The sequence below is a fragment of the Rutidosis leptorrhynchoides genome, chromosome 9, assembly GCF_046630445.1.
Source record: "Rutidosis leptorrhynchoides isolate AG116_Rl617_1_P2 chromosome 9, CSIRO_AGI_Rlap_v1, whole genome shotgun sequence".
Taxonomy (NCBI): Eukaryota; Viridiplantae; Streptophyta; class Magnoliopsida; order Asterales; family Asteraceae; genus Rutidosis; species Rutidosis leptorrhynchoides.
This window is the reverse complement of record NC_092341.1, coordinates 17,393,024-17,412,483: the sequence shown is the minus strand read 5'-3', so window position 1 is coordinate 17,412,483 and position 19,460 is coordinate 17,393,024.

Genomic DNA, 19,460 nt, shown 5'->3' with positions numbered 1-19,460 from the left:
TATCTTATCGTATCTGTTACTTTAAACTTTGCCTGACATATCCCGCAAAGTCCTCCGTAATCTATGAAATCTTTTGATCTATATATATATATATATATATATATATATATATATATATATATATATATATATATATATATATATATATATGTAATTAGAATACCATCCGTTAGCCAAAATCATTTCATATCGAAAAAAAAAATCCTTTATCCAATCGTACGAAATGGAATTCGTCATCAGTTCAAGTCACTCAGATTCCGAAATGGAATCTCATTCAAGCTCCGAAAGCAGTGTGACCGGAATAGATCAACCAATCAGTCATCACCTATTCTGGATGAATTGGGGATGGGTTCGTAGCCTCCTCAATCATTGGAGACAAGAAGAAGGTGATCCCTTCCATCCACCACATTGCCCTCTTGACGAAGAACCTGAAGCACTTACCGGCGAACCTGTCCGAAACACCATTTTCTCGCTCATTTCCAGAGTATCTCGTCACGATTATATATTACATCAAATTTTAGATTTTATTTATCCGCTCGTCTGAACCGACAATCACCCCGGTGTAATAGAAGAAGTCAACGAGCTTCGCGCTCGGGTAGTGGCTTTGGAGAATATGGTGCAGAGATTACAAACACCAGCAGCAGCATCAGCAACATAACCAGTACCACCATCATCAACGCCAACAGTACCATTACTACCTCCAACCACAACCGCGTCGTAAACCTCAACTTCACAATCTGTCCCACGCGCATCAACGTCATACGCACCATAGATACCAAGGAGTACCAACAACAATAAATGACGAAGTATTAATTCATAACTTCATTGGAGAAACATTCCGAGGCGATTATGTAATCTCTAAAGTCTTAGAGATTATCTAATCTAGCCCCAACCATAAATCAGTTAAGCGAACCAAAATGATAGAAGGAAGAGTAGAAACCCTGACAAAAATGGTGTGTGATTAACAAGCTAAACTTGCTTTACCAACAACATCAACAGTACCGTCAGCGTTACCAGCATCGTCAGTACAGTCAACATCCGAATCAACAACATCAATAACATCACAAACTCCGTCAGTTCAAGAATCACTGTGGACATCATTACGAATCAATAACATGTATATTGTATCAACAAGTTATGAAGAATTAACTCATTCCCTCTGAAGAAATTATATGTATATATATATATATATATATATATATATATATATATATATATATATATATATATATATATATATATATTGAAATAAATCTTTCCGTGCTAAGCTATTGTGTATGAATCTTAACTACTCGGTTAATTCATATTACAAATATGCAATAATGTACGTCCTTCGGCAGCAACTTAACCAGCGTTAACTACAATCTCTGTCGCAATTCAACAAATTCCAATTCATAATAAATCAAGTATATATTTGATTTTACACTTTCATCATCGATGTACCCAAAACTTTTCAGATAACATCATTCGTACTTTGCGAAATTCACAAGAATTCCACGAACCAAACATCATACATCAACAAATAACGAATTATTGATTCATAATTTCAATGTCATTAAAGAAATACTGCGTAAAAGTTATGTACTTTTTAAAGTCTTTAGGGATTATTCAATTCTAGTTTCAACCGTAAATCAAATGAGTTTAATTTAACATTAACTCATTAAATCTATGTTACATCTGAAGAAAATATACATATATATATTTTCATAAAGACTGTAATAAAATTTTTTTGTACAAAATATTAATTGTGAAATTTTTTCTTAACGGGTAGGTAATACTCGAGAGATATATAAATTCACAATTAATATGTTACATTCTTCGAATCTGATTCAGCAAATCATCCATTATACTCCCTACTTTCACAACAATATACATTCTTTTATAGAAATCAAAACAACCATACTCATTCAAAATTTAATTACATATTCTGATTTTGAAATCTCAAAATTCAACTTGAGATATGACCAGAATCATTACTCTTAGATCCTTACATCTTTCACAAGCTATATTTTGACTTCAAAACTGTGTTAGAACATCAAATGTATGTTAACGATTACAATCTGTGTTCAAACCCTTCGAAAATTTCTGAAGACACTTCGAATGATGAGCAATCGAGATGATGATCCAACCACATGTTACCCACAGTTATGTACCCGAAAAACTCTTGAAACCAAAGTAAAAGTTTAAACAACGTATCCGCGTCAGATTCTTTGGCATTTATTAGCAAAAATAACTTTGCGACTCCTATTCAAAGTAGCCAGTTTTGTCACAGCTCCAGCAAGTCAACTTCGACTTTTCAGACAGACTAACCTTATTATAACCTTGAGATATACACCATCATTACCAGGGAACCTTTTACATTCCACCACATTATTAGCAGATGTACCAACAACTTCATTACCCTTTGACTTTAGCCTCTCCAAAAAGTCATTATAATTATTCATTGAAACCCTATCATTTACTCATTCGCATCTTGTAATGAGAATTGCCATACGAATCATTGGGAATTAGCAATCAGTATTTTAAAATCTCGCAGCATGTCTACGCCAACAGTTATATGTGTATATATAACGTCTATCTTCTGGACTTAATTTGAATGTGAAGTTTCTGAAAAACACTCCGAACTACGAATTGGTTCTCCGAAAATGGAAAAAATGCTGATGAAGTAGCAAAAACTATAAACGACTTTAAACAGTAAAAGCTGGATGATAATGATGAAGTGTGCTGGCAAAGCGCAGAAAAAGAGAAGTTTTGGAACTGAAAAACGGATTGAGCAAAGTAGGAAGGAGGCTGTGGACAAATTACAAAGACTGAACCTGACTTCAAAGGATCCAAATGATTCAGTACCTACTGAAGTCATTAACGAATACCTTACTCCTGACTCTAAACCCATGCGGACAATATTCTTCATCATCCTCTGATATTAGAAATTCTAAAATATCATCATATATTTCATTATAAATATCCTCCATATTTCTGAAGATATTTTCTTAATTTTTCTTATTTGAAATCATTTACCTCTTCGCGCTATCTGTATTACATCATAAAAGAAACTATTTTAGTTTCTAAATTCTGAAACATTCAAGTTTAAAATAGGAATATTTTGAAGTAGTGTTGGGAACTGAAGCATGAATTAGTATAATATAATGACACTTGATCAATGTGATTATATTACAGTAAGTCATGCTGAGTTTCTAAATGGAACGTGATGATTCACAGATCATAACATCATCATGTGCCATGTTATACGACTCTTGTATTCTATTTAACCTCTAAAATATCAAGAAAATATTTCTTGATGATTCGGCCTTTTCCAAGGTATTCTAGTAATTTGACAAGTCAAGATCTTGCCATCACAATTTCCTTCCTAGAACATTAACAATGTTCATTCCGAAATTCATATCTGTGAATTCTGGACCATTACAAGCGGTGCTTAATCGCAAGAAGAAGAAACGAAAGGACAAAACTCCGAAATAGAAATTGGGGTATAAATTGCAGCAAATAAAAGAGAGCATTAACTGTGAATGATAATGATTATAGAAGACAGAAGCAGAGACTTTGAAATATAAGGGAACATATAAAGCCTAACGACAAACCAGAAATTATAAACCATATATATCGATGCATATAGCAATATAATGACACGGGAGAACTAGAAACACTATAAACCCAAGAGTATAGTAGAAGTAAATAGATTCTTCCGGCGGTAGATGAAAAAGAAGAATGACCGATATGAAAGTTAGAAGTATATTGAGAATCAGAACTGGATGGAGCATATTGATGAATACTTTAAAATATGAGTTGAGGAGGAAAGAATAGAAGGTGATGAAACATGACTAGGAACTTAGAAATCAACAGATTTAACTCACACAATGGCGGAATAAGTGAATCAAACCCTCTAGTGAATAGGTTAAGTTTTTTTTGATTAATTTAGTCAAACCACAACTAAATCAAGTGTGATTAGATCAACACCTAGAGCTATTATTCACCACCTGGGTGATTTGGACTGAGAAAGAATTGGAGGAGCTCACTAGATCTGAGTGTGTGTAACAAATGAGAGGCTTAACCTAAAATGAAGAACATAAGACTTTATATACCCCTGCTGTTGACTCACCCATACGATTCATTCATCACACGTACGAGTTGGCTTCATCAGCCGTACGAGTGATCACTCACTCGTGTCTTCTCATTTAGGTTGTAATTGTGACTTAGCTCAGCATCAACCGTGCGTATGAGCCTGTCAACCGTACTAGTGAGGCTTCACTCGTACATCTGACTAAGTCTAACATAGTCAAACATCTAAATCTCGTTCCTGCAGTTCCTGTAACCACATACAAACACGGATAGGATAATAACGAGCAATCATGGTGGCCTGTAAACTGTTGTACCTGCAATGGACGTGGGTAGATGTCTAGGGACTTGCATAAAATGCATCAACAGAAGGTGTGAGTTGTAAGGAAACGAAGGAGGTGAATTTATAAGAAAATTTCCGACAGAACAATTAAAATGGACGATCGCATTTAAAGCGGATCCTAATTCCCTTGATTACCGGAGAGTCAAATCTTATTAAGAAGATTTTCTTCAAATCCCTTGAAATATGGGAATCAATCATATCTACATCAAATGATAAGATGAATCTACACTTACTCATTTCATTCTTCTATGTTAGCTTCATTCGTACTCTTCATATAAATGGATTGTTTATCCAAATTATTCGCTGATGATAAAACTCTAATTTTCAGCCCGTATGCATCATGAAAACATACTTATTATCATTCACGACCTTTCCACTCAAATTTTGGGACGAAATTTCTTTAACGGGTAGGTACTGTGACAACCCGGAAATTTCCAACCAAATTTAAACTTTAATCTTTATATGTTTCCGACACGATAAGCAATATTTGTTAAGTTAACTTTCAAGAATTTTAAACTATGTTCATACATTCATTCAATCTCGACCAAGTTCCAACGATTCACGAACCATTAAACGAATATGATTATATATGTATATGTGTATATATATTATAACTTGAAACGTAAACAAAATATTAGATTAAATACTTTATATGATTGTATCTGTTTCAAAATGTTTATCAATGGAATTAGAAGATAAGATCAAATAATTGAATTATCAGATATATTGAATTATGATTACAAGTCTCTGTTGAAAGGCCCACGTTGATTTGAGAAATCTTTCCATTTTAATAATATTCGGAAAATAGTAAAGTGATTTATAAATAAGAACAAATTGTCAATCATTGAGAACTAGACAAAGGATAGTGGAAGATTGAATCTCATAAAGACTCGATTTATCTATTTAGTTTCAAACGTACAAAAACGTTTTCAGTTTAAAAAGAACTTTATTATTAAAACGTATATAACTTTTATAAATATCTAGAACCACTTTTGACAACTCATTACTTAACTAGTATGATAAAGATAACGATATTTATATTTTATTTTATTAAATATATATAACGATTTAAATTAATATTATATATATTTATACGCGTATTATACGTACATAGTTTTATACTTTTACTATACTTAAACTTTACCTTTACTTTACTTTTACTTTACTTTAACTTTAATAATTCACTTTAATAATTCATACTTTAATAATTCACTTTAATAATTCATACTTTAATAATTCACTTTAATAATCCATACTTTAATAATTCACTTTAATAATTCATACTTTAATAATTCACTTTAATAATTCAAAAATCTATTATAAATAGAATTCAATAGGTTTCATTATTTCATAGAAACTTGAAAATATTTTTCTCTAAACTCTCTCAATCGATTTACATATATATATTTACTCCGTATTATTTCAAGATATTATTAGTATACATAAAATATTACGACGGAGTGCTATCCGAGTGATTTCGAAATTGTTTTTCGAGTAGGATATGATTAAGGAAATTATGGGTTATAGCTATGGAGGTGATTGAGTATGGTTCATGGGTATGCTCGTGAGGTCAATATAGTGTTTATCATTTCCGTTACGTCTACGTACCTTTCCTGCAATATTGAATCTCAATATTGATACGTGAGTATTCATAATTTAACTTTTACATACTAATAGTGTATCCCTGACTAGTGCTCGAGTATTTAGGATTATGTATGCTTGTACTTTTGATATTGCCCTTAGACATGTTAGGTTGAATCTTGAATTAGTTACACTTGCGGTTGAGATAAGGTATAAGATATGCATGTCCTTGGAAAGCTAGCGAAAAATTAAGAACTTTTCCTTTAGATATCAAATGGTTTTGATGAACGGATTAGAAGTTATAATCAATTGAATTTTCAATATTTTTATTAAAAATGATTATTATTATCGTCGTTTTTATCGCCGTTCTAGTTTTATCTTATTATTATCATTATTATTATCTTTATCAATAAAAGGGATTTATCATTAAAAATTATTATTATTTTTTATTATTACTATCGTTATTATCGTTAAAGTTATAATTAGTATTATTATTATTATCCAATTATTATTATTATTATTATTATTATTATTATTATTATTATTATTATTATCATTATCATTATCATTATTAATATATATTTCATTATTTAAAAATGGTTATTGTTATTGTTATTATTATTATTATTACTATATTATCATTAAGATAATTATTAGTATTATCGTTAATAATGTTATAGTAACTATCATTATTAATATTAGTGTAATTAAAACAAATATTTGTAATACCTAATTATTTTGATTACTATTATTATCATTATTATGAACACGATATAAAAGACAATTAAAAGCTATTAAACGAAACGATTAGGAAATAATGAGTAAGAGTATCATGATGAAATTAAAATATTATAAGATATTGATTTAGATAAAATTATCGTTCTTATTATTTTTATCATTACTATTATTATTAAAAGTATCGTTAGTATTAAAACTATCATTTTAACAAAAATTATCATTTTAATAGAAATGTCATTGTTACTATAAAATATCATTATTATTATTATTTTAAATAGAATTATTATTTTAAAGATAATATTAAAAATTATCGTAAATATTAAAGTTATCATAATTAGAATTATCGTTTTATCATAATGTCATCTTAGTAATTATAAATATTGATATTTTTATAATAATAATTATTATTACAAAATAATACAACTTTTACTTACTATCATTATAGATATTATTTTATCAAATAAATATGTGATACAAACATATTTTACTACGTGTAATAACTTACTTTAATAATACCTATCATATTATCTTTCTGATATTAAATGAACCCTATAAATTTTATTACTTAATATATACAAAAGTATATTTTATTATATAAATTTAATATAAAATTTTATTTATTAATAAATAAATTATATTATTTACTCTAATAAGTCTTTTAAAAATATAAAATGACGATATTTAAACTATATATTAATCATGTATAGATTTTTGGAAATTATTTTGAGTCAAATTTACTTTTGTTGACTTTTGCATATTAGTCTCGAGCATTAGGATGGTAGTACACTATGACTTGACCTAATTTGTGAGACAAATATTGACCAACACATAAATATATATAATTAATTTAGGTTCGTGAATCCGAGGCCAACCTTGCACTTGTTCAATGACGTTATATGTATTTTTACTACGAAATACAGTATGGTGAGTTTCATTTGCTCCCTTTTTAAATGCTTTTGCAATATATATTTTTTGGGACTGAGAATACATGCGCTACTTTTATAAATGTTTGACGAAATAGACACAAGTAATCGAAACCACATTATATGGTTGAATGATCGAAATCGAATATGCCCCTTTTTATTAAGTCTGGTAATCTAAGAATTAGGGAACAGACACCGTAATTGACGCGAATCCTAAAGATAGATCTATTGGGCCTAACAAACCCCATCCAAAGTACCGGATGCTTTAGTACTTCGAAATTTATATCATGTCCGAAGGAGGATCCCGGAATGATAGGGGATATTCTTATATGTTTCTAGTTAATGTCGGTTACCAGGTGTTCACCATATGAATGATTATTTTTTTGTCTCTATGCATGGGACGTATATTTATGAGAACTAGAAATGAAATTCTTGTGGTCTATTAAAATGATGAAAATAAATGATTATGATAAACTAATGAACTCACCAACCTTTTGGTTGACACTTTAAAGCATGTTTATTCTCAGGTGTTAAAGAAATCTTCCGCTGTGCATTTGCTCATTTTAAAGATATTACTTGGAGTCTTTCATAGCATATTTCGAAGAACGTTGCATTCGAGTCTTTGAGTTCATCAAACATTATTATTAAATCAATTTATAGTTGGATAGTGGATATTATGAAATGGTATGCATGCCTGTCAATTTTCGATGTAAAGAAAGTTTGTCTTTTAAAAACGAATGCAATGTTTGTAAAATGTATCATATAGAGGTCAAATACCTCGCAATGTAATCAACTATTGTGAATCGTTTATAATGTATATGAACGGGTCCTTTCACGAGATGTGAAACGAGTATCTTGATCCGAAATAATAGATATAGGAACTCCGTGTCTCGATATCACCTCCTTGATAAATAAGTTAGCCAAAGTCTCCGACGATATCGCTTCCCGAATGGGAAGAAACAAGGCACTTTTCGTCAATCGATCAACTATTACCCAAATCGAATCAAATTGGGTTCTCGCCGTCTTTGGTAACTTTGTGATGAAATCCATGGTAATGTGCTCCCATTTCCATTTCGGAATTTCTAACGGTTGTAACATACCATACGGCTTTTGATGTTCGGCTTTAACTTGCAAACACATGACGCATTGTTCAACATACTTAACAACATCGCGTTTCATGCCCGGCCACCAATACTCTTTCTTCAAATCAAGATACATTTTTGTCGCGTCGGACGAATGAAATACTTTGACTTATGTGCTTCATCAAGTAGCACTCGTCGATAATCACCCATTTTAGGCACCCACACTCGTCCTTGAAAGGATAACAAACCATGTGGACCTAAAGTAATAGACTCCGTTTGTCCCACGATTCGTTCCTCATGCTTATTGTTAACAAAAGCTTCAATTTGAATCTCACCGAGCTTTACAAGAAAATTGTTAGTAATAATCATGCGTAACGATCCTACTCGTATCGCCGGATGTTGACTCTTCCGACTTAGCGCATCCGCGACCACATTCGCCTTACCCGTATGATAAAGTATTTCACAATCATAGTCTTTCACCACATCCATCCATCTTCGTTGACGATAATTCAAATCTCGTTGATCAAAAAGATGTTTTAAGCTCATGTGATCCGAATAAATCGTACACTTGACACCATACAAGTAATGGCGCCAAATTTTCAACGCATGAACAACCGCCGCCAACTCAAGATCATGAGTCGGATATCTCATTTCGTGTTCCTTTAATTGTCGAGAGGTATACGCGATGACTTTACCTCGTTGCATTAGAACACAACCGATCCCATTTAAAGAAGCATCACAATAAACCATCATGTCTTCTACACCTTCCGGCAACACTAAAACCGAAACTTGACATAACTTCTCTTTTATCAATTGGAAAGCAATTTCTTGCTCGTTTTCCCAATTAAATCTCGCGTTCTTTCTCGTTAAATTTGTCAATGGAGAAGCGATTTTAGAAAAGTCTTGGATAAACCGACGGTAATAACCGGCCAATTCGAGGAAACTTCGAATTTCTGTAGGCGTAGTCGGTCATCCCCAACTCTTCACCGTCTCAATCTTCCCCGGATCTACTTGAATACCATCTTTGTTCACAATATGACCAAGGAATTGAACTTCCCTTAGCCAAAATTCACATTTGGAGAATTTTGCATACAACTTCTCCTTCCGCAACGTCTTCAACACACCACGCAAATGATGTTCATGTTCCTTCATACTCTTTGAATAGACAAGTATGTCGTCAATGAACACAATCTCCGACTTGTCCAACATAGGTTGGTACACTCGGTTCATAAGATCCATGAATGCCGCCGGTGCATTCGTAAGACCGAATGGCATAACCACAAACTCAAAATGCCCATAACGAGTTCGAAAGGCCGTTTTCTCAATATCTTCCTCACGGACCCGCATTTGGTGATAGCCGGACCGTAAGTCAATTTTAGAAAAATAAGTCGCGCCTTGGAGTTGATCAAACAAATCGTCAATCCGAGGCAATGGATAACGATACTTGATCGTCACTTTATTCAACTCCCGATAATCGATGCACATTGGCATACTACCATCTTTCTTCTTCACGAATAAAACTGGAGCACCCCATGGAGAACCACTCGGTCGAATAAAACCCTTTTCAAGTAATTCTTGGGTTTGATTTAACAACTCTTGCATTTCCGTTGGTGCTAAACGATAAGGAGTTTTAGCAATGGGAGTAGCTCTCGGAACCAACTCAATGCGAAATTCAACTTGTCTTTCTGCCGGAACACCCGGTAATTCGTCCGGAAAAACGTCTTCGAATTCACTAACCACCGGAATTTCACGAATGGATGGTGGCTCTTCACGAGTATCAACCACATGGGCAAGAAAAGCCATGCCACCACTAACAAGAAAACGACATGCCCGTGCATAAGTGCATAATGGCACAAGTCTTCTCCGTCTCTCACCGTGAATAATTAACTCTCCCCCACTTGGGGTCTTCACACGAATAGATTTTTCATGGCATGCAATATCGGCTCTATGACGATCGAGCCAATCCATACCAACGACAATATCGAATTCACCCAAGGTCATCGGGATAAGATCAATTTTAAACGTTTTGGAACCAAACACAATTTCACAATCATTACAAACATCAACCCCTAGCACCGTCTTACCATCCGCTATTTCAACTTCTACCGGATGACTTAACCTAGCTAGTGGTTTATCAAGCTTAGACACAAATCGCGGAGACACAAATGATAAATTAGCACCGCTATCAAATAGGATCCTTGCCGGATTAGAGTTAACCATGAAAGTACCTGAGACAACTTCGTTTAATTGCTTGGCCTCATCAAGGGTCATTAAGTAATTTCGTCCCCTAGCCGTACCCGCCGCCTTCTCTAACTTCTTAACATGATTGGTGTTTAAATCGGGACACTCCAGCCTTCGGTGCCCTTCCTTACCATAATTATAACAAGTGAGTTTGGTTGTAGAATATGGCTTGGTGCAATCACGAGCCATGTGTCCTTGTCGCCCACAATTATAACATTTGGGTCCAAAACCCCCGGACGTACCCTTCTTCACACTACCAACACTCTCACTCACACCCTTACTTTTCTTGTTCGAATGACTAGTAGCTTCAAACTTCCTCTTGCCAAAAGTAAAGCCAATCTTTCTCAAAGCGAGCGACTCAAAACCTTTGGCCATATCAAACAACTCATCAAAACTTTTCACCACGTTTACACTAATATTATCTTGATAGTTGTCGTTCAAGATTTGATAGAAATCTTCCTTCAACATTTTATCATTCCCGACGTACTCCGGGCAAAATTGGGTCTTTGACAAGAAAACGGATTTGAGAGTGTTCAAATCCATCGACCCTTGCCTCAAGGCACGCAACTCGTCCTTAAGTCTAGTAAGATCGGCCGAAGTTCGGTACTCGTTGAAAAACTCCACCTTGAACTCTTCCCAAGTGAAATCCATACATTGTTCTTCACCATAAAGTTGGATCTTCGCGTCCCACCACAATTTAGCATCGCCCCGCAACATACTACACCCGTACCTTGTATTCTTATCAAGAGGGCATTCACAAGTACGGAAAGTCCCCTCCATATCGGAGATCCAACGGGCACTCTTAAGAGGGTCTCGTTGACCATCAAAGGTGGGAGGTTGAGAATCCTTGAAATTCTTGTAGAAAAAGTCCCGTCTTCCCACATTATCTTCTTGTAGAACAAGCTTAACTTGTTCCTTAACCACATTGACTAGTTGCTCGTCAATCGTATCTAGAAACATCTTCTTAACGTCTTCGAGAAACTCCACTTTTTGATGTTTAAAAATGGCCTCAACTTTGGCCGTGAACTCAACATCCTCACTCGTACCTCCATCATTGTTCTCGGTTTTGTTTCTCGTCTTCATACTATAAAACGAAAATAGATTAAACAACGAAACGAGAGGACAAGACACAAATATATACATATACACCTCACCGCCCCATCTTGCTCAACAATTGTTGTACATCGCTCGTTTGACACGATTTGAACTCGTAACAATGGTAGCTAATCATTGTTACGCGAGCACGTCACATTAACTTGCTAGTACAACGTCTATCTCGCTTGATGATCGCAAAACACAACACAAAACAATTAGCGCGTAGTTAGTTCACCTAAACCTAGGCACTAACCAATTCCCGGTTCGACCCGTCTCCTACAAGTTGAAATGTCCCGTTCTTATTGATTAAAAACGTTCCATATTAATTGATTTCGTTGCGAGGTTTTGACCTCTATATGAGACGTTTTTCAAAGACTGCATTCATTTTAAAACAAACCATAACCTTTATTTCATCAATAAAGGTTTAAAAAGCTTTACGTAGATTATCAAGTAATGATAATCTAAAATATCCTGTTTACACACGACCATTACATAATGGTTTACAATACAAATATGTTACAACAAAATAAGTTTCTTGAATGCAGTTTTTACACAATATCATACAAGCATGGACTCCAAATCTCGTCCTTATTTAAGTATGCGACAGCGGAAGCTCTTAATAATCACCTGAGAATAAACATGCTTAAAACGTCAACAAAAATGTTGGTGAGTTATAGGTTTAACCTATATATATCAAATCATAATAATAGACCACAAGATTTCATATTTCAATACACATCCCATACATAGAGATAAAAATCATTCATATGGTGAACACCTGGTAACCGACAATAACAAGATGCATATATAAGAATATCCCCATCATTCCGGGACACCCTTCGGATATGATATAAATTTCGAAGTACTAAAGCATCCGGTACTTTGGATGGGGTTTGTTAGGCCCAATAGATCTATCTTTAGGATTCGCATCAATTAGGGTGTCTGTTCCCTAATTCTTAGATTACCAGACTTAATAAAAAGGGGCATATTCGATTTCGATAATTCAACCATAGAATGTAGTTTCACGTACTTGTGTCTATTTTGTAAATCATTTATAAAACCTGCATGTATTCTCATCCCAAAAATATTAGATTTTAAAAGTGGGACTATAACTCACTTTCACAGATTTTTACTTCGTCGGGAAGTAAGACTTGGCCACTGTTGATTCACGAACCTATAACAATATATACATATATATTAAAGTATGTTCAAAATATATTTACAACACTTTTAATATATTTTGATGTTTTAAGTTTATTAAGTCAGCTGTCCTCGTTAGTAACCTATAACTAGTTGTCCACAGTTAGATGTACAGAAATAAATCGATAAATATTATCTTGAATCAATCCACGACCCAGTGTATACGTATCTCAGTATTGATCACAACTCAAACTATATATATTTTGGAATCAACCTCAACCCTGTATAGCTAACTCCAACATTCACATATAGAGTGTCTATGGTTGTTCCGAAATATATATAGATGTGTCGACATGATAGGTCGAAACATTGTATACGTGTCTATGGTATCTCAAGATTACATAATATACAATACAAGTTGATTAAGTTATGGTTGGAATAGATTTGTTACCAATTTTCACGTAGCTAAAATGAGAAAAATTATCCAATCTTGTTTTACCCATAACTTCTTCATTTTAAATCCGTTTTGAGTGAATCAAATTGCTATGGTTTCATATTGAACTCTATTTTATGAATCTAAACAGAAAAAGTATAGGTTTATAGTCGGAAAAATAAGTTACAAGTCGTTTTTGTAAAGGTAGTCATTTCAGTCGAAAGAACGACGTCTAGATGACCATTTTAGAAAACATACTTCCACTTTGAGTTTAACCATAATTTTTGGATATAGTTTCATGTTCATAATAAAAATCATTTTCTCAGAATAACAACTTTTAAATCAAAGTTTATCATAGTTTTTAATTAACTAACCCAAAACAGCCCGCGGTGTTACTACGACGGCGTAAATCCGGTTTTACGGTGTTTTTCGTGTTTCCAGGTTTTAAATCATTAAGTTAGCATATCATATAGATATATAACATGTGTTTAGTTGATTTTAAAAGTCAAGTTAGAAGGATTAACTTTTGTTTGCGAACAAGTTTAGAATTAACTAAACTATGTTCTAGTGATTACAAGTTTAAACCTTCGAATAAGATAGCTTTATATGTATGAATCGAATGATGTTATGAACATCATTACTACCTTAATTTCCTTGGATAAACCTACTAGAAAAGAGAAAAATGGATCTAGCTTCAATGGATCCTTGGATGGCTCGAAGTTCTTGAAGCAGAATCATGACACGAAAACAAGTTCAAGTAAGATCATCACTTGAAATAAGATTGTTATAGTTATAGAAATTGAACCAAAGTTTGAATATGATTATTACCTTGTATTAGAATGATAACCTACTGTAAGAAACAAAGATTTCTTGAGGTTGGATGATCACCTTACAAGATTGGAAGTGAGCTAGCAAACTTGAAAGTATTCTTGATTTTATGAAACTAGAACTTTTGGAATTTATGAAGAACACTTAGAACTTGAAGATAGAACTTGAGAGAGATCAATTAGATGAAGAAAATTGAAGAATGAAAGTGTTTGTAGGTGTTTTTGGTCGTTGGTGTATGGATTAGATATAAAGGATATGTAATTTTGTTTTCATGTAAATAAGTCATGAATGATTACTCATATTTTTGTAATTTTATGAGATATTTCATGCTAGTTGCCAAATGATGGTTCCCACATGTGTTAGGTGACTCACATGGGCTGCTAAGATCTGATCATTGGAGTGTATATACCAATAGTACATACATCTAAAAGCTGTGTATTGTACGAGTACGAATACGGGTGCATACGAGTAGAATTGTTGATGAAACTGAACGAGGATGTAATTGTAAGCATTTTTGTTAAGTAGAAGTATTTTGATAAGTGTATTGAAGTCTTTCAAAAGTGTATAAATACATATTAAAACACTACATGTATATACATTTTAACTGAGTCGTTAAGTCATCGTTAGTCGTTACATGTAAGTGTTGTTTTTAAACCTTTAGGTTAACGGTCTTGTTAAATGTTGTTAACCCAATGTTTATAATATCAAATGAGATTTTAAATTATTATATTATCATGATATTATCATGTATGAATATCTCTTAATATGATATATATACATTAAATGTCTTTACAACGATAATCGTTACATATATGTCTCGTTTAAAAATCATTAAGTTAGTAGTCTTGTTTTTACATATGTAGTTCATTGTTAATATACTTAATGATATGTTTAATTATCATAGTATCATGTTAACTATATATATATATCCATATATATGTCATCATATAGTTTTTACAAGTTTTAACGTTCGTGAATCACCGGTCAACTTGGGTGGTCAATTGTCTATATGAAACCTATTTCAATTAATCAAGTCTTAACAAGTTTGATTGCTTAACATGTTGGAAACATTTAATCATATAAATATCAATCTCAGTTAATATATATAAACATGGAAAAGTTCGGGTCACTACAGTACCTACCCGTTAAATAAATTTCGTCCCGAAATTTTAAGCTGTTGAAGGTGTTGACGAATCTTCTGGAAATAGATGCGGGTATTTCTTCTTCATCTGATCTTCACGCTCCCAGGTGAACTCGGGTCCTCTACGAGCATTCCATCGAACCTTAACAATTGGTATCTTGTTTTGCTTAAGTCTTTTAACCTCACGATCCATTATTTCGACGGGTTCTTCGATGAATTGAAGTTTTTCGTTGATTTGGATTTCATCTAACGGAATAGTGAGATCTTCTTTAGCAAAACATTTCTTCAAATTCGAGACGTGGAAAGTGTTATGTACAGCCGCGAGTTGTTGAGGTAATTCTAGTCGGTAAGCTACTGTTCCGACACGATCAATAATCTTGAATGGTCCAATATACCTTGGATTTAATTTCCCTCGTTTACCAAATCGAACAACGCCTTTCCAAGGTGCAACTTTAAGCATGACCATCTCTCCAATTTCAAATTCTATATCTTTTCTTTTAATGTCAGCGTAGCTCTTTTGTCGACTTTGGGCGGTTTTCAACCGTTGTTGAATTTGGATGATCTTCTCGGTAGTTTCTTGTATAATCTCCGGACCCGTAATCTGTCTATCCCCCACTTCACTCCAACAAATCGGAGACCTGCACTTTCTACCATAAAGTGCTTCAAACGGCGCCATCTCAATGCTTGAATGGTAGCTGTTGTTGTAGGAAAATTCTGCTAACGGTAGATGTCGATCCCAACTGTTTCCGAAATCAATAACACATGCTCGTAGCATGTCTTCAAGCGTTTGTATCGTCCTTTCGCTCTGCCCATCAGTTTGTGGATGATAGGCAGTACTCATGTCTAGACGAGTTCCTAATGCTTGCTGTAATGTTTGCCAGAATCTTGAAATAAATCTGCCATCCCTATCAGAGATAATAGAGATTGGTATTCCATGTCTGGAGACGACTTCCTTCAAATACAGGCGTGCTAACTTCTCCATCTTGTCATCTTCTCTTATTGGTAGGAAGTGTGCTGATTTGGTGAGACGATCAACTATTACCCAAATAGTATCAAAACCACTTGCAGTCCTTGGCAATTTAGTGATGAAATCCATGGTAATGTTTTCCCATTTCCATTCCGGGATTTCGGGTTGTTGAAGTAGACCTGATGGTTTCTGATGCTCAGCTTTGACCTTAGAACACGTCAAACATTCTCCTACGTATTTAGCAACATCGGCTTTCATACCCGGCCACCAAAAATGTTTCTTGAGATCCTTGTACATCTTCCCCGTTCCAGGATGTATTGAGTATCTGGTTTTATGAGCTTCTCTAAGTACCATTTCTCTCATATCTCCAAATTTTGGTACCCAAATCCTTTCAGCCCTATACCGGGTTCCGTCTTCCCGAATATTAAGATGCTTCTCCGATCCTTTGGGTATTTCATCCTTTAAATTTCCCTCTTTTAAAACTCCTTGTTGCGCCTCCTTTATTTGAGTAGTAATGTTATTATGAATCATTATATTCATAGATTTTACTCGAATGGGTTCTCTGTCCTTCCTGCTCAAGGCATCGGCTACCACATTTGCCTTCCCCGGGTGGTAACGAATCTCAAAGTCATAATCATTCAATAATTCAATCCACCTACGCTGCCTCATATTCAGTTGTTTCTGATTAAATATGTGTTGAAGACTTTTGTGGTCGGTATATATAATACTTTTGACCCCATATAAGTAGTGCCTCCAAGTCTTTAATGCAAAAACAACCGCGCCTAATTCCAAATCATGCGTCGTATAATTTTGTTCGTGAATCTTCAATTGTCTAGACGCATAAGCAATCACCTTCGTTCGTTGCATTAATACACAACCGAGACCTTGCTTTGATGCATCACAATAAATCACAAAATCATCATTCCCTTCAGGCAATGACAATATAGGTGCCGTAGTTAGCTTTTTCTTCAATAACTGAAACGCTTTCTCTTGTTCATCATTCCATTCAAATTTCTTCCCTTTATGCGTTAATGCAGTCAAGGGTTTTGCTATTCTGGAAAAGTCTTGGATGAACCTTCTGTAGTAACCAGCTAGTCCTAAAAACTGGCGTATGTGTTTCGGAGTTTTCGGGGTTTCCCACTTTTCAACAGTTTCTATCTTTGCCGGATCCACCTTAATACCTTCTTTGTTCACTATGTGACCGAGGAATTGAACTTCTTCCAACCAAAATGCACACTTTGAAAACTTAGCGTACAATTCTTCCTTCCTCAATACTTCTAACACCTTTCTCAAATGTTCACCGTGTTCTTGGTCATTCTTTGAGTAAATAAGTATGTCATCAATGAAAACAATGACAAACTTGTCAAGGTATGGTCCACACACTCGGTTCATAAGGTCCATGAACACAGCTGGTGCATTAGTTAAACCAAACGGCATGACCATAAACTCGTAATGACCGTAACGTGTTCTGAAAGCAGTCTTTGGAATATCATCTTCTTTCACCCGCATTTGATGATACCCGGAACGTAAGTCAATCTTTGAATAAACAGACGAGCCTTGTAGTTGATCAAATAAGTCGTCGATTCTCGGTAGTGGGTAGCGGTTCTTGATGGTAAGTTTGTTCAACTCTCGGTAGTTGATACACAACCTGAATGTACCATCTTTCTTCTTGACAAACAAAACAGGAGCTCCCCACGGTGATGTGCTTGGTCGAATGAAACCACGCTCTAAAAGTTCTTGTAATTGGCTTTGCAGTTCTTTCATCTCGCTGGGTGCGAGTCTGTAAGGAGCACGAGCTATTGGTGCAGCTCCTGGTACAAGATCTATTTGAAATTCAACGGATCGATGTGGGGGTAATCCCGGTAATTCTTTCGGAAATACATCGGGAAATTCTTTTGCGACGGGAACATCATTGATGCTCTTTTCTTCAGTTTGTACTTTCTCGACGTGTGCTAGAACAGCATAGCAACCTTTTCTTATTAGTTTTTGTGCCTTCAAATTACTAATAAGATGTAGCTTCGTGTTGCCCTTTTCTCCGTACACCATTAAGGGTTTTCCTTTTTCTCGTATAATGCGAATTGCATTTTTGTAACAAACGATCTCCGCTTTCACTTCTTTCAACCAGTCCATACCGATTATCACATCAAAACTCCCTAACTCTACTGGTATCAAATCAATCTTAAATGTTTCGCTAACCAGTTTAATTTCTCGATTCCGACATATATTATCTGCTGAAATTAATTTACCATTTACTAATTCGAGTAAAAATTTACTATCCAAAGGCGTCAATGGACAACTTAATTTAGCACAAAAATCTCTACTCATATAGCTTCTATCCGCACCCGAATCAAATAAAACGTAAGCAGATTTATTGTCAATAAGAAACGTACCCGTAACAAGCTCCGGGTCTTCCTGTGCCTCTGCCGCATTAATATTGAAAACTCTTCCACGGCCTTGTCCATTCGTGTTCTCCTGGTTCGGGTAATTTCTAATAATGTGGCCCGGTTTTCCACATTTATAACAAACTACATTGGCATAACTTGCTCCGACACTACTTGCTCCGCCATTACTCGTTCCGACACCATTTGTTCCTTTCGTTCTATTAACCCCTGGTCCGTAGACCTCACACTTCACCGCGCTATGACCATTTCTTTTACACTTGTTGCAAAATTTGGTGCAGAACCCCGAGTGATTCTTTTCACACCTTTGGCATAGCTGCTTCTGATTGTTGTTGTTGTTGCGGTTATTATTGTTGTTGGGATGATTGTTGTAGTTGCTGTTGTTGTTGTTGTTGTTGTTGTTGGGCCGTTTGTTGTAGTTGCGATTGATGTTGCGATTGTTGGGATAATTGTTGCGATTATTGTTGTAATTGCTGTT